This window comes from Fundulus heteroclitus, chromosome 12 (genome assembly GCF_011125445.2).
Source record: "Fundulus heteroclitus isolate FHET01 chromosome 12, MU-UCD_Fhet_4.1, whole genome shotgun sequence".
In the NCBI taxonomy this organism is placed as follows: Eukaryota; Metazoa; Chordata; class Actinopteri; order Cyprinodontiformes; family Fundulidae; genus Fundulus; species Fundulus heteroclitus.
The window spans coordinates 9,201,069-9,218,375 of record NC_046372.1 but is presented as its reverse complement, the minus strand read 5'-3'; the positions used below and the strand labels follow the sequence as shown (position 1 = coordinate 9,218,375).

Sequence of the window (17,307 nt, the reverse complement as noted above, 5' to 3'; positions counted from 1 at the left end):
TCAAATTCCGTTTTCCTTCGTGCAAAGAAAAGAAAATGTGAAAAAGAAAAATAATTCATGTTTCCTTGCTGATTCACTGTGATCATAGTTATGTATGTAGCACTGGTCTTGCAATCCACTTACTACTGTTGTTGGTGTTCTGACTTGTTTAAATTTGACTTACAACAGCCCAGGAAAGCAACGTTGATAATAGTCACTGACATTTGAGGAGATGGATGATGAAATTTGTCCTTTTTGTGCATTCATTCTTGGCCCCCAGAAAAAAAAGTGGAATGTTTTTTTTGTTCTTGGTCATTGCCTAATTTCACAACCACAGTTCTTAACTGTCTGACTCTCTCTCTGTGCCTCCATCTCACTGTTGGGATCCCCTGATGGGGGTTAAGTACTCAGGTTAATTGCCGCCCTAAGTGGTGCTCCCACTGTTGCTAAAGTGGAAATTTTCACACCATCCTTAATGTCTTTTATTATTTCTCTCACACCATCATCTTTTCTCCATTGTTTCAAAGTGACATTTTGGGACTTACAGCAGGGAACTTCCCACCTCTTGCCTTCTTGTCTCATAAATGTTCCATAGTACAGAATAAATACTGAATATTTTGGGTATTTTCAAACTTAAACAAAGACATATGGGTCTAAAAAAGGAACCCCATGGAGCAAGTTAAAAAGTTGAGGGTCAGAACACGTGATTTTTCTCCCCCATTTTTTGACCCCACAAAATCTGACAAAGCCTCGCAGTCAGACAAATACACAAAGTCTCTGTTGACTCTCACGGTATTTTTTTTCAAACAGCAAAGCAAAGAATAAATAATTAACATAATTGCTATAATTGGCTTAAATCTGAGTTGTTCGATCCAATTCCACCATGTTCAAAAAAGGTCTAATTTAGGAATTTTTTTTGATTTTTCTAAAAGTGAAATCTTCAGTCAAATAGTGTACAGCCATAGAGGACAAAGGTAAAATTCATGAAATTTGAATCAGCTTTTTTATCTTTACTTAGATTTCCTTTAAACTATTGCAACAATGCTGCATCCGTCCCACTCTTCATGAACGAGATAAAATACAGAAAAAAAGGTTTTCATAACAGTTGTAGCCTACAGGTGGCTCTGACCTGAGAGCGATCTGTGCCACCCACAGCGTATTTTCAAACAAAATCTATCTGGAAACTCTTTGAGTAGGCTTTTGTCAAAGTTTAAAGTTATGATAAAAACAATACAATTATAATAACAGGAATAACTTATAGGTACAACACCAATTGCCATGTATTTATATTGTCATCTGTTTTATTTTGCTCATCTCAAAACCTTGACTTGCCTTGAAAGTAACAGGAGACAGGGATTGTTATCACGCTAAAACAGAAAGAGAGTGAAGGAAGAAATTCAAAAAGAAGAAAGAAATTGATAAAAAAAAAATGAGTTGTAACCTGTGACACTCTAATGTTCTTAATTCAAGATTTGTGCTCATAAAACCCAGTGTCATCAATTCACTTAATGCAAGTACACATGGTATGGCGTCTTGTAAAATAGGTTTCACCACAGCTTTACATTTTGTGTCATTCACACATTCATGTATACTATTACTGGACTCATAACTGTCAGAGCGACAACAATAAAAGAGCTCTCAATGCTTTTTTTGTAGGATGTTTCAAGTTAAGTTAAGGGGATTACAACTTTACAAGTGACCTGTTAACAGGTCTGCCAAGGAAAGTTTGATGGAAATGATGCCACACTTTACAAATTTACAAAATTCAGTGTGAACCCCGGTGAATTGATCTGCCTGCAAACTCAAAATTATTAAAAGCATTTTAACGCCTCATGTGCGTCAAAAAGCCATATATACAGCCCCCTCCAGTATTATTGGCTCAGCTGGTAAAGAGGATTTTTCTTTCAGCTGCCTATGATGACAAGATTATATGTGGTCCTAATTCAGCTCTGTTTGTCACAGTGCCTGTTATTTAAACTCTTTAATTATTGCTCCAACTTGAGATAATCGCAAGTTTAGGTGATAAGCTATGTGCTCGTAGCCATTTTGTGATTTATGGAGAGCAACACACATCTGACTTGTGCGATGCTGTGCTACTGCGCTTTTTTAAAGTAGAGTTGAATAAGTTCATTACTAGAGATGTACCTAGAAATCAACCAGAATTGTGTGATTGTCAGCTTGAATGGCTGAGCAAGCCTAATCTTTTTCAGATAACATAAGCACCATACTAAGCACTGCAAGGTTGCACACTTTTTGGTGTCTAAATTGTTAGCGAGGAAGACTAAAAGTTGCCTAATTTTAGTGTCCAGGCTTATGAATTAAAGCCAGAGGGCTACAAAGAGGCACGAAGATATATTTCCGCCATGTCAAGACATGTCTGTGGCTTATTCATGCTGGAAAAAAAAAGAACAAGAGTTTCTGCAGATAACAGGAAGACTAAACACAGAGCAGGAGAGGAAAACTGTTGAATCCTTTTTGAGCTATTAAGATCTGTCTGCTCTATTTGGAAATATTGGCAGTGTTCTATTTTTTTATTATAGCGCTTAAAGAAAAAAAAAACGTTGAATATGCTACCATTGTTGTCAGCTGGTAAAACTTTGACAAAAACCAGAGGTGACCCACAAAAGAGACTTCCTCTCTGATTAGCGCAACCCTACATTTTCAAATCATTACCAGGGTTACCGGTATCTCTGTATGTTGCTGTTTGCACTATTCGTTCCTCATTGATGCCTTAGAGATCCACCAACAAAGGACAAATATGGAAAAACCTTGACAACAGGATGTATTTAGCATCACCATTGATCTATACTTTTCACCTACAGGTATGCCAGTAGACATTCAAGCAATGCACCATGCCAATTCTTCATGTTAAAGCTAAAAAAAAGCCAAATCAGCATCAGATGGTTAAGGTTTTCTGATTTTCTTTTAGGATAATGTTTCCCAGATTTTGTTGTGCTCATTCCATTATGTTTGTGTATATCCAACTAAAGTCTGCTGAAAAATAAGGGAACAGTCTGCAAACACAAACCAGAAACTTTCCAGCACCACAATTCTCTGCCCCTTTGTGCGCGTATGATGCCTCTCCTGATGTTTATAAAGATCAGTCTGTCCCTAAGTGTACTTTGCAAAACATTTGCATACGTAGTTTCCTCTGTTTATTTTTCTTCCAACTTTCTCCTGCCGTGTTGCCAAATCCTCAAAAATGTAACCGTTCTTAAATGGTGATTGTTGTATTTGGTACAGTTGTTAAATATTTCGGCTTACCCTATCCACCTTGTTTTCGTGTAGAGATGCACTGATCTAAAGTTTACGTCTGGTTTACAATTTTGATTTGTATTTGTTTTTATTTGGCCATACAGATGTGGATTTCCCTTTAAGAAAGCTATAGGACAACACAAGAACAGCATTTTTCTGGCCTTCCAGCTGTCGGATTTTCTTAGCGGTTAGGGCGGCTAGCATTGCGAAAACAGCGGTCTCTGCATGTATTCCTAAAAGAATCCTTAGCTTAATGCTGAGATTTCCGTACGGCCACCAACATCTCCAAACCCGCATCTTTTTTGGAAATAAAAGACGTCGAGAGATAAAACAGAGCCCCTTTGTTGTATTGTGTTCAGCCTCCCTGCTGTATGCTGAAAGTCTCACGGTCTTTGCAGCCTGGATGAAGTGCAAACATGTCTTGACATGTCGTTTAAAGTTTCTTTTTAAATAGCTTCTTCTGACTCTGCTTACTCTGAAAACATTTGCGACACCTCCCTGATATTGAAACTAGCTAACTAAAAGTCTACCTTCCTCAGCGATGGCGACCCAGTAGTGTGTAGGTATGGCACACTCACAGATCTGTCAACAGAAAGTATCCCCGAGTTTATGTCCAGCCGCTTACAGGACGGGACAGATCAAGCTAAAACCAGTCAGATTCTGATTATCCCCTCTTTTTTGTTTTCTTGCTGACGTTTTAATCTGAGTACTTTTCTTACAAGATAGTTGCTCTGTCAATAAATGCATAGGCAAATAAAATAGATTTTAATGAACACTTCTGTTTTAAGGCCTAAAAGGCTTGAGAGGCCTTGTTATGTAGATGCACCCAGAGAGCAGATTGTTTTTTTTATTTTTTTAGCTCATATATCTCAAGTGTGCTTCTGGGCTCCTAAAAAGAGATTTACTGTAGATTTGTCAGTAAGCTGCTGCTCAGCTTCTCTTCTCTCTCTCTCTCTTTCTCTCTCTGTCGCTCTCTGCTTCTTTGTCACTTACTACTTACTGTCATTTGACTTCCGTTCCTGTTGGTCTCTATTCGCCTTTGTTTCCAACTCTATCTCCGCACTGACTTCCTCTCCTGCGTTCTCCTCTCTTAATTCTATTCGTGAGAGCTGCACACTCCATCATTCTGTCTGCCTATATCTGTGTCCGCCCTTCATTTTCTCCCTACCTTTTCTGCAGTGGAGTAAACAACGGAGAGCGGAGAGGGGGGGGGGGAAGAGAAGGAGACAGGGCACGGGTGGTTGGGTGGGTTCGAGAGATGGACAGATCAGGTGACAGTGATAAGCGATCGATCTCAAGGCCAAACAGCCCAGGGAGGGCCCCCTCCCCTCCCCCTTCCTCCCTCCTTCCTCCACCCCGTTCCTTTTATTCCCCCCATCACCTCCACTTTTAAGTGTTCCTTTTTTTTTTACACTCTCCATTCATCTGCTCCTCTTTCTTTCCAACCTTTGTTTGCTTCAAACTGACAAGGGTTCATTAAGGATCCACTTTGTGCGGAAAAGTGCATGTAAGTATTTGTGTCTGCGCGTGTAGGTAAATGCATACTTGTGTCTGTCCGCTTAGTTGATAAGTCATGAAGAATGACTCCCAAAGGTGCCCCTAAAGAGCTTTTAGTGGCTTGAGATCACACACACAGTCCAAGTCTTACACATACAATTGCACACATGCCTAACTAGTTTATTTTTATTTTCCTTTTAAGCACAAAACACTTGATTATTGATTGCAGGACGACCCAAGCATGTTGATTTGTGTTCCTTTACTCCTAAAACCCGTATGAGCAGATGAATACAAAGAAGATCTTACTACATCCACACATGTCGGTGGGACACTTCTTCCTGCAAACACCCCCACGTGTCTATAGATTCTGCCCGCCACAGCAGATTGCCCTAACGAGGCTGTCTATTGATCAAGTGATGCTTTTTGTTCTGGACACCCAAATGGACTTTGGGCAACTCCCGCCAGGCCTTTATGGGAGTTGTTATGGCTTTGGCCTGATTACAATAGAGGCACTTAAAATGCTCAGCGCCTGATGTTTTATGCAACAGCACGCCCAGCTTCAGAAGTGTCCGTCTGCTATACTACCGTGTCCCTTAAGTGTTTGCATTTCAGACTGTTTTCTGTCAGGATGCTCACTGTAACTGGCTGCCAGTTGATTTTTTTTCTCTTTTTTTCAGCCAAGAGAGTGTTTGCTTAGTGCCTAAAGATATGCATACATGTGCTTTTTCGACTGCTGAAGGGAGGGGCTGCTCTGTAAGTGAAAAAAAAAAAAATAACCACAATTATTTTTTTCAGTTTTTTATATATTTGTATTTAAAATGTCTTCATGTAGAGCAAAGTGGAACCAAAGTCAAATTCCTTGTTTTTGTCCAGAAACTTGGCAAATAAACCTCATTCTTATTCTTATCCTATTAAGATAAATAGGAATTGCAGTTTAAAACACTTAATTGACTTGAAACATGCACTTTTCTATGCTTGACTTTAAACCCACAGTCCACTTAGGAATGGACAAGATACTATATTTAAACAATATTTCCACTTAATGTTTGCGTCTAATAAATATTCTGAATAGACAAACACGATCGGAATTGATCAAAAATGTGCTTCATTTCACACTCTGGCTGTAAGGGGATCAGCTTGTGGTGGCTTTTGCACCTTTGGGATTTATGTGCTGTCTGAAAGGGGGAGGGAGTTGGCACTTGGAAGAGACTACTGCAGGATCCTCCTGTTAGGGCTTTTTGATGTGGGAGGGGCCAGCGGCAGCACCCTCTGCTTGTTGAGAAGAGTAAGAAAAAAAAAATGAGCGATAGGTATCCGAAAGGATTTTCAGTAACAAAATTGTTGTTCTTTACTTAAAAAGTCCATTGAGATGTCTGAAAAGTTGTTTAGTTGTCAACTTTGGTTCAGCCTAAAAGAGGAAAAGTGTGGATCAGCCAGAAGGCATTTCAAAATAAGAGCAGACTCTCAGAACAGAATGTGCAAAGTTTTTATATATATATATATATATATATATATATATATATATATATATATATATATATATATATTACTGTTTTGCTAATTAGGCTGTTTTTGTAGTTGTTTGAAACAATGATAAATTCTGTTAGTTATACCAGCCTAGGTTCAGACATCACATGGATCACAGTGAGGTTCTCACAGTATGATATCCCATATTTAAATTTAAAACATAAAGTGTACATCCATACAGCCTCTTTTTGCAATAAAATATCAAGCCTCGTTTATTAGCTGGACTGTGATGGACCGGTGACCTGTCCAAGGTGTACTCTGCCTCTCGCCCAGTGACCACTGCAAACAGACACCAGCCCCCCTCTGACCCTGCATGAATAAGACAATGAATGGATGGATAGGTAGCTGCAGTGCACAGCATGATTTTTTTTAAATTATTATTTTTACAGTGCACATATGCTGTGTGCCACATTCTGTGTTCTCCGTTTATTCATCACGATCACCTGTCTGATAAACACGGGCATGTTAAGCGTAAAGAAATGCGTACAGTTGTTTTGACCTCGAAGGTGTGTTAACATTCATGTCTAACGATGTCTAAAAAATCTGACTGTCACATCAGCCATCATGTTAAGCTGCAGCCTTAGCCTTTGCCTGAACGTTTTGTAAAACACTGATTGTTTCTGGTGTTACTTTGATCCACTTTCATCTGTCACATTTGCTTAAAAGAGACGTGCGAGTTTGCTCTGTGTAGTTTTAACGGACACGTCTTTGCTCCGCGTCGTTCGCTCTCACTTTTATATTCACCAGCCTGTTTCAGTCAGAAAGCATGAAGCAAGAAACTGATATTAAACCGGCTCCTCTCTATGTGGCTCATACATGCTGACAATGAACCGCAGAGATGGTCAATTAGATACGATTCTCAACATGCTATTTTCTCTGTCTATTGCTTTTATGAAATTCTGCCTCCTTCGAAAGCATAATATTTGCACTTCCAACCTTATTGGATTCTGCTTTTCCTGAAAGAAATAAAAACTTTTTCTTGGATCCCCTAATCTTTTTCTTTTCATCGCTATCTAGATGTAGCTCGTGTTCGCTTTCCAAATACATTATTTTCTTGTAGTGTTTATGGGAACCATATTCTTATCTCTCTGGATACACAGGCTGAAATGTCAGCAAAAAAAGCAAAAAAAAAGAAGGAGAATATGACAAAGGTCCAGTAACAGCTGTGTAATGTAGGAAACTAAAAGGGATCCAGGTGAGTAGATGAAGAAGGATTAAACTGTGAGATGGTGATTTGTGTTTGCATTGATCCACCGCACCTGTGGGAAGAGTCACTCGACCCTTCAGAGTCCACACTGCTGACCTGAAATGGACCACCTCTTTGCACAAACAGTGTGCACACACTTAACTAATGCCTCAACCGGGACATTTCACCCAGGCATCTGTGCGTCCGTGATGAAGGGACCCCCGCTGCGCCATGATAGGGATATCAATACCAGGCGGTTTAAGCTTTTGACACGCCACTGGCAAAGTGTGGAGAGAAAGCAGCAGGTGGAATGAGTCAGACACAAAATGGACGACAGGCGGTGTGGGTAGAGTTGTGGACAGAGGGATTATCCTAACCTCAATACTGAGATGAACTCAAAGAATATTTTAATAAGAGAAATCTCAACTTTTAATGTATACTATGTCCTCTTTAGGTAAAGAATCCTGAATCTCACAAAAAGTATTCACACCCCTTGAACCTTTTTTTTTTTTTTTTTTTTTTACATTTTCTTATGTAGCATCCACAAATGTCAGTGAATTTTATTGTGGCTTTATGCAATATACTTACATAAAGTAGTGCATGACTATTTAGTGAAGGAAAATGGTTTTCAATATTTCTTACATATAAAAAGATGAAATGAAACGGACCTAACACACTACTTTTGTTCCATTTTATAGCTAAAAGCCTTTTGGGGTAAACACAAACTATGATGGGTTTTCACAGATTCTTATTTAGATTTAGATCTGGACACTGTCTTGACCATTCTAACACATGAATATATTTAGATCAAAACCTTTCCTTTTTAGCGCTCGCTTTACATTTACTCGCTATTACATGTTGTCCTGCTGAAAAATAATCCTCCAGCTAACTTTTCCAACTTCAAACTTCTATTTTTTTTCCCTGCATTGAATTACAGTTAGCTCCATCCGTCGTCACATCAACTCAAACAACTGCCATGTCATTGCTGAAAGTATGGAGCTAAATCGGGGTCACAATGTTTGTTAGAAAAATAAAAAAAAATTAAACCGAAAAAAAAGAATTTGAAACTGAAAAAAAAAGATTTGAAACTGAAAAAATAATTTGAATTAAAAAAAAAGATTTAAAACTGGGAAAAAATTTCAAAACTATTTCTCAGATTGAATTTTTTTTTCTAAACAATATAGAGCAAGCACTCTCAGCCAAAGCGGAAGTGTATCAACGGTCGCCATGATCAGTGCTGTCCAAATAGTGCAGTCAGTAAGGAAGGAGGTAGGAAAAGTCGCCTGTATGCTCCCTCCCACAGCTAGTTTTGCCTAGGAACCACGCAACATCCCTTACTGGAACTAAGAACCCACCATTTTTAGTGTAACATGACGTAAAAGTACAGCCCCCTCACGGAGATCAATGAAAATGTCCGGAGAGTTGAGATCGCACACTTTGTAGTTCAATTTCAGAAGGATGTAGCCCCAGATTTGACTCGCAATCATCCATGTGAGTTACTGTCACATAATGACGTCGGAGTTAAAGGCTGTCCGAATTCTTACTGTTGACCTAATGAAAGATCAAGGAACAGGATCTAGGAGCAGGAGCTAAAAGCTATTATTAAGGGTATTCGGATGGAGACTAGACATTATCAGCTGTTGCTTCAGGAACTGTGGGAACTGGTGCCAGCAGGAGGACAAGAAGAAGAGGAGGCCATGCTGAGTAGAACTGTGGTTGGATGCTCCCACTGCAGTTTGAAAGTTCCTCTGTTTTATTTAAGTAACATGGGAAATGTCCAAGATTGACCGAAAAAGCTGTGCAGATTAATCAGTTTTAGAATTTTTCCACTGAGATTTGAGTTGTGCGTTGACATAAGCAGATTACATCAGTAAAGCATGTTGTTTTTTTAAAATCACATAAACAGAATATCCTTATCGTTATAATGACATTCCCAGTTCCCACAGTTATTGAATGCGACAGCTGGGAAAGTTTATTCCAGCCCCGTGTTAAACTGTCATGATTCCACACCGTCGTTTTCTGAGCCCCCCCATGCTAAAACAGGGTCAAAAGTGTGAAGCTGAAAAAAAAAATCTGGAAAGTGTAAAAAAAAATGTAATTTGAAAAATAGTTTTGAATTTTTTTTCTTTGTTTCAAATTTTCATTTGAGATTTTTTCACGTTCAGTTTCAAAACTTTTTTGACAAACATTATGACCCCAATTTAGCTCCATATGAAAGAAAGTTTACCCATAACATGATGCGTCCACCTCCATGTTTCACTCAGTGCACACTGTGCTCAGGATTTTTCGCCTCATTACGCATTTTGAAAGTTGCCCTCTGACCAGAGGGGCTCAAGCCACCTGTTTGCTGTGTCCCACAGTTGGCTTGTGACAACCTGTAAATAGGATTTCTTATGTCTTCCTATCAACAACCTAGCCACTCTTTCATTAAGGCCAGATTTGTGGAGCACACGTCTAATAGCTATCCTGTAAACATATTCTCCCATCTGAGCTGTGGATTTTTGTGGCTCCTTCAAAATTGCCATGTACCTCTTGGCTGCATCTCTGGTTGATTCTGTCCTCGCCCAGCCTGTAAGTTTAGGTGAGCAGTCATGCCCCGTGTGGGGTACGACATGTGGTCTTCGTTATCATTAAGTAGTAATTGGTCTCTCATTTATCAGGATAGTAGTTTTATTTTACGAGCTGTTGCTGTACCCAGCTGAGGCATGTGTTGAATGCCCGGCATGCCGTGCTGAGGCTGAGGGCCCTGACAGCCAGCTCAGGTCAGAGGATGAGATGAAGGAGACAGCTGGAAAAGGAGCGCATTTTCAGAGCTGGAGGGACGCAAGGACTGGAGGCATTCTGCAACTGCGCTAACTTTAGACCACACATGTCGGCGAACCTGTCCACGGCGTGTCACCACATGCTTCCATATAACCCCCTTTGTGTATTTATGCGTGTGTGTGTGTTTTTTTTTTCTAGGTGCGAGTATTTCTCTGTTTGCCAACACCAGCTATGGTCCACAGATAAACAGCACAAATCATTTCCTAGTCTTAACAAATCCCATCTAGGGGCTTAAATTTCATTCTTATTGCTTCAATTTCCTGCTCTGTGTGACAAGTTCAAAAGTTCATGAACTCACAGTTGGAAATGTTAAAGGGAGCGCAGCCTTGTGCCCAACAAGATGTGACCCAGAGACCTTGTTTCAGAGCCAAAGCCTTCTGTCTCGCTCCACAGGGGGGTACTAAAATAGGCCAATTAGTTTGAATGAAGATCTAATTTGGTTTGACAAAAATCAATCTGAATTTCATTATGAGAGAGATGGTTTGAGATGTATGTTTGCACTCAGGTGCGTAATCACACACAGAAGAATTGTGCATATTTGATATATTTACTGATTGGAACCCTTTATTAAAAGCCTTCCTTTAATAATAAATCGTTCTCGGCCCCAATTGCTTTATAAAATGATTATAACTGAAGTAATCTAGTAATTTATACCTTTTGTCATTAGCATTTTAAAGAACTTTCCTTGTGAAATCCATGATATTCTGCGTCCAGGGGTGTAAACATCATGTGGCACATGAGCTAATTTCTTGTAGTCATTCTTCAAAATGGGACAAACAAGAGAATATGCCATTTAAGTGACGCCAATGTGAGATGATTTTCATAGTATAGGAATCATAGGTAAAAATACCATGATTTTACAGTTGCAAAAATACCCAAATTGATTTTTATTTTGGTTTAAATTGAGATTTTAAAGGGGCCTAGTAATGTTCTATGCCAGTAGCTCGATCTGGTTGCATACAAAAGTTTACTAATTAAATAAATGGGACCTGTTTGCTTATTCTAATTTATTTTTTTGCTCTATTTCTCAGAAAAAAAAGCATTTTTGTATATATTTACCAAAACAAGACCACCTAACTTGAACTATGATATTGGGCATGCGTGCAGTCAGTAAACAAGGAGAAGCAATGATAGTAAGGGAGTAAGGGATAGTAATGAGAATAATAAGGGAGGTACAACAAGAATAGAAGCAAAAAACTAATGGTTAGTAGGCAGATAGGTCACCATGTTTGACAACAACCATATGTCTTAAAGCTTTTGCTAACATCTTTATCTGGCATGAAAATAAAATTGAACGGTACTCCCTTCTTAAGTGTTTTATATATTAATGTATTTATTCAGGTTTTCCAAATTGCAAGTTCAGTACCAAATACCGTGATACACCTACAGCAAATGGTCACCGCTGCTATGCGAAGACATGCATACAAATACACATTGTGCCCGTACAGTAAGCTCACCCTCTAGTTTTGCAGTGTGCTTGTAGCGCTTATCGCCTGAGGCTCAGAACAAAGGCACACTGAACATCTTTCAGCTTGTTAAACTGACAGAGTTCTTGCTCTGTCAAAATGGGCTTTTTATACTGGGCTGAGTTGGGATCAAAGTCACGGACAGCACTGACTGCTCCCACTTTGCATTGTTTGATCCTGGAAGCTGCAGAAAAAAGAAGGGCCTTGTTCTGGAAAAGTTCCCCATTCATAGAAAATAGCTATAGACCCTGTACCAGCACCTATTTATCTCTTTAGTTTCTCCAAAATGTTTAGAAAAATCACACTGGCGATGGCTTTAAATAATTCTTGTAAATCATGTGTTTCAAGTAATGAATGCACATATTCTCCAAAACACCTCATCTTTGGTAGAATTCAAAGTAAAGAGTGTTTCACTTTTGTAAATGTATGTGTTTATTTCCTGTTTGTGCTAGAATGTGTGCAAGCTCATGTCTGCATTACACTGTGACCTTTGCAGCCATATATATATATATATATATATATATATATATATATATATATATATATATATATATATAAACATCAACACTGCCCACTTTAAGAAACAGAGTCCAAGGGCTCGACACACCACTTAACCCCCTGCATGGGACCTTGACAGCTTCTCAATGGGAGACTGACCCTGAAGGTCCTGGAACTGCTTTGTTCCTGCCAAAACTACACACACATGTACTCACACACACCCAACTTGCTGCATAAATGCAGACATGCTTGTTCACGCATTTGTGTACACTGTGTAGCAGCTAAAAGACTGCCCAACCTTTAACCAGCCAAGAGGAATTAGCAAAGAGGCCGGTGTGTGTACTTTCCGTTGGCAAACGTATGCACAATCTCTTGGAGAACGAAGCTGTATCTGTGACTCGACAAACACATTGTCGCCCTTTGTCACAGACAAACAGAGGTTTCAGTTTCCTTCTGTGATGGAATATGCTGGATTTTAAACAGTTTTCAGCCTTTCAGAGACCTTAGAGGTAAAGCAAAGGCCTTCATTATGTAGGACAGTGGTTTTGAATTCCAGTCCTTGGAACCCACTGTCCTGCATGTTTTAGGTGTTTCCCTGCCCCCACGCACCTGTCTTAAATAAATTGGTGATGAAGAGGACTCTGCAGCTCTTAATGGTTGCCAAGGATTTAATGCAATGAGTTGATTCATGTGTGCTGAAGCAGAGACACATCCTACATCCTACACAAAGATGTAGGATAGTGGGTCCTGAGGACTGGATTGAAAACCACTGCTGTAGAACAGGGGTTCCCAACTTTAGTCCGCAATAACTACTAGTCTACAACAGGATTCCTTTCTTTAACCCACTCTGAATCAAATGACTGGCTCGTTACCAGGCCTCTTCAGAGCTAAATGCCATGTTGATAAGGGAATTCAGCCATGTGATTCAGGGTTGTTCTTTAAGAGAAACTGGGATAGGCTAAAATCAGTGTTGCCAGGTAAAAGCTTTACAAAAACAGGAAAATCAACACATCTCATCTCATCCTTGAATGCAATCTGTCTTTAAATTGGCCGAGGAGGTCTTGATAATGCGTTTTGGATAACTGTGTATATATTTTTCTTTTCATTATGCTATTTGGCAACACTTGTAAGCTCTGCACTGAAATTGTGAAGCTTGATTTGGATTGCTGCCAGTATAATAGCTATCTGCGAATGGTTTTCTTTTGGAAACTTTATTGTGCAGACAAAATGATCAAGATTAGATTTGATGTGAGAAAACTTGCCTTCACATACCATTGACTGTTGGCACAAGCATATATAATTACAGAATTGCTTGATAAAGATGAAAAATACATTTTTAATCTGAGAACGCCTGGGGGAAAAAAATGATCAAGAAATCATGGCAGGGTTCAAACAGCTTTTGGTCTGTTTAGCAGCTTCGTAGAGTTTAGATCATTGACTGGTTTCCCCAAATGTACAACTCCCAATGTTGCACTTCACTCCACAGCCCCTTTGATATTGCCTAAATACAGTAATTAGTGTAAGATGGATTTTTGATATAAAGGCAAAGTCCATTAAATTAAGTGCTTTTTTCATATTTACAAAAAGCAAGAGACAACATATAGATTACAGTTTAAAGGTAGAGTCAGTGATTTTTCTGGAAGTTTCCCCAAGACAATTTTTTAAATAAATTCTCATGTGCAAGACCGTTGTTTTAACATAATGTCAAGTATTCTTAGAGCCTGTAAAAACATTTCAAAACATTATTTTAGAGAATTTCTCAGTGCATTTCTATTTTTATTACGTGTATGATCGAATTCAGGTCAAACCAACGTACAGGTTGATGAGTATTTTCTTGCAAATTAAGCGTAAAACAGTGATAAACAACTCATTTGCACTAAAAGAAAGTTCTTCCCTTAAATGAGAATTTATTCATTGCTGTTCTATTGACTGTTTACCTTTACCTTGGAAAAGGTTTTATATGTCCGTGACATATCAGTGTTGTGTATTTCAGCAGCTCTCTTTCATTTCGGTGCACTCACTGCTTTATCTATTTCCTCTTCGCTTTTGCACCAAGGACTTTATGCAACAGCGCTAACTGTTCACTGAAGCAAACAACCAGCACCTGAGAATGTTTTTTTTTTTTTTATGCTTCCACACATGCACATCACCAGATCAGCATTAAATGACTGCATCCCTGGGCAAGTTCAAGCAGCTATATGCTGTTTTTTTTTGTTTTTTTTGTGATGTGTTTATTAATAACTAGGTCTACTTCCCATTCAGATCTCAAACCAAAAATTTCAGATCTGTCCATTTATATGGGACTCTCTCTCTCTCTCTCTCTTTCTCTCTCTCTCTCTCTCTCTCTCTCTCTCTCTCTCTCTCTCTCTCTCTTTTACACACACACACACACTCACACACACACACACACAAACATTGGGAAGGCATGGTGGTACACAACTCAGAGCCGTTTCATTGCCGCTGTTCTGTCCTAGCTGCCAAACATGCTGTCAGCATAAAACAATGACTCGTGATTAATGGCCGTCCCATCTTACCACTCAGTGATACATGCCGATTAATTGATGCTTGCTGCCCGTGTTTGACCATAGAGAACACACATACTTCTAGAGGAAAGGGGACCTCCACTCCGGTCCCAGTAAACATGTCAAAGTGAACGGTATTTACAGAGGGATTGAAGCGGGTATGGGGGCAGCCATGATTCAGAAGAATGGCCCCGGGCCCTGACAGGATGTTGGGTGTGTGTGTGTGTGTGTCATTTTTCCTCTGCCTCCCTTAGTGATGAGGGGAACACATAAAGAAATCCTTTTATACACAGTTATACACCATGTACACACACTCGGTGGATCAGACAGACAGAGTGAGCACACATCAGTGTTTGGCAGAGCAGCGAGTACATGAGCTCAGAGGAAGTATCCGTCTGCTCTTTTTATTTCCTCTCCCCTCCTGTTTTGAACTTAAGTTTCAGCATGCCGAAACACACTGCATCAAACACTTACATCTCCACACTTCACTCCACAGCAAAAGCAGAACAAGTACTTGTCTGTCACTGCTCTTAATTCAGTGTCTCCCTGAGGCAAAATGAGCACTGACAGACATAAATGGTAGAAACGAATATTGTAAGATCGCAGTCAATGGTGATGGTGATAGGATTGAGGCTGGAGAAGATGTTGAAAAGATGGAAAGGCTCTTGATGGGAGGGAGAATGAAACAGATATGAGAAGGAATGTCCCTCCCTACAGAAACTATATTATACCAGAGTGACCACCTGTTCTGAGCCTTGAGGTACACCATCCATAAAGCTACAACAGATGGACACGTTAAAATGGACCGTGACCAGCAGATGTTTCCTCGCTTGTCCATTACGCCAGACAGGCCATATAAATGTGAGAATAGGCCTCCATACATGTCCCTGCCCTCGATCGCGCCTCATATAGGCTGTACGATCGGTGATACTCAATAGCCCTGATGTTACCGTGTCCTGTCCCCAGAAACCTCCTGACATTGTAAGCCTATCGGCCATTTAGCCAGTCAGGAATGTAGCTGTCAACTAATACAACGCCGTGACATTCTCACGTGTTCCTCCCCTGTCTGATCTCCTCTCCTCAGTAGCTGTCCCTCCCTATCTCTGTGCTGTCCTCGTCAAAGTTTATGTTGCGTATCCAATTCTCATGATGTTAATTTCTCAGATGGATATATTTTATTCATTTCCAAGAAAGTGTTCCAGGAAATGATTTAAGGTGAAAATAAAATCATGGATATTTGACGTTACACAATCCTCCTCACTTTTTGTGGGGGCGGTGTAATCTTGGATACTTCTCCAGATTTTCCCACTTCTGGATGCTCTAACGTTTTTAAAAGTCCTCTGACTGTAGGCTAAGCCAGAAGTTATTTCCTTGTCATTTTGAACTTAATATCAGAACATATTTATCTAACCCTAATGACATATTTTCTTGTCTTACCTTTTTTGAAGAGTGAGTAGAGGAAAAGGGCTTCTGTGTCACATCGTATTTGTACCCAATGGAAACAAGAAGTCATGGATTACTTGTCATACATATGTCTGTTTTTTTAATGTGTTGCTTCTTTCATTTAAATTAATGAGTTGAAAGGATTAGTAGTTTATAAAAAAAATTGCATAGATGTTAGATACATATACGTTGACGCCTAAATGTGGATAATATTGCAACACCTTCATTTTCTGTTTGATTCCAAAATGCTATGTGATAGTTGGCTTGAAAATTTTTTTTGATAACTTCTCTTAAGATAATTATACAGCGTGGGAAGGTGTTGTGAGACATCCTAGGTGGAAAAGCACAAGAGACATATGCTAGACCTGCAAAACACCAATTAAAGTTGACAAAGTTATGTTTAACTTGCTTAATTTATTAAGTACATTTTTAAGTTAATTTTCATTAATCATGTAGGACTTACATTTAAATCATCTACAGTTGTTTTTCTATTAAACCAAATGAAACGTATAGAAACCACAGTAAAGACTTTTTACACAACATTATCTGGTTTCCCAATAGCTGTGGCCAGGGCTGGATTTGATCCTCCATATAGCTTTTGAGTAAAAAAAAAAAAAAAAAATACAGATGAGCCTAGACTGGTTTAAAGTTTTTTTGGGAGGTAATTGTGTTTCTAGTCTTAATTACACAGCTCTAAAAAAAACTTTTTTGCAGAGATTTTACAAAGGTGCTTTATAAATCTGCCACTCACCTTTGCGTCAATTAATAGAAATTAATAGAAAATTGTTTTTTAGGGTGAGTTGAACATATAAGCTTGATTGCTGCATGATCAGTGGGTGGAAGGTTGAGCCACCCTGTGCTTCATGCCTCCAGAGAAAACATTGTTTAGTCTGTCATTTTTTTAGCATCTCATTAAAATAACTGTTCTACCACAGGAATGGTATAGCAGCAAATTCTAGTAGTTATAAAACCTTAACTTTTTCAAAATGTGCGTGTGCGTTGACAGCGTACAGCCAGCCTCTTCCTACTTGACAACCGAAGCATGTCCAAACTGCTCTGCAAACAAATACTGATGCATCCTACAATGGATTCAATTTACAAATGATTCAGT

At 39.2% G+C, this 17,307-nt stretch overlaps 1 protein-coding gene across 1 annotated transcript in view; it reads left to right on the top strand.

Annotated features, from left to right (window-relative positions):
* Positions 1–17,307, top strand: part of efna5b (ephrin-A5b) — a 138,707-nt gene that overhangs the window by 78,397 nt on the left and 43,003 nt on the right. The window lies entirely within an intron of this gene.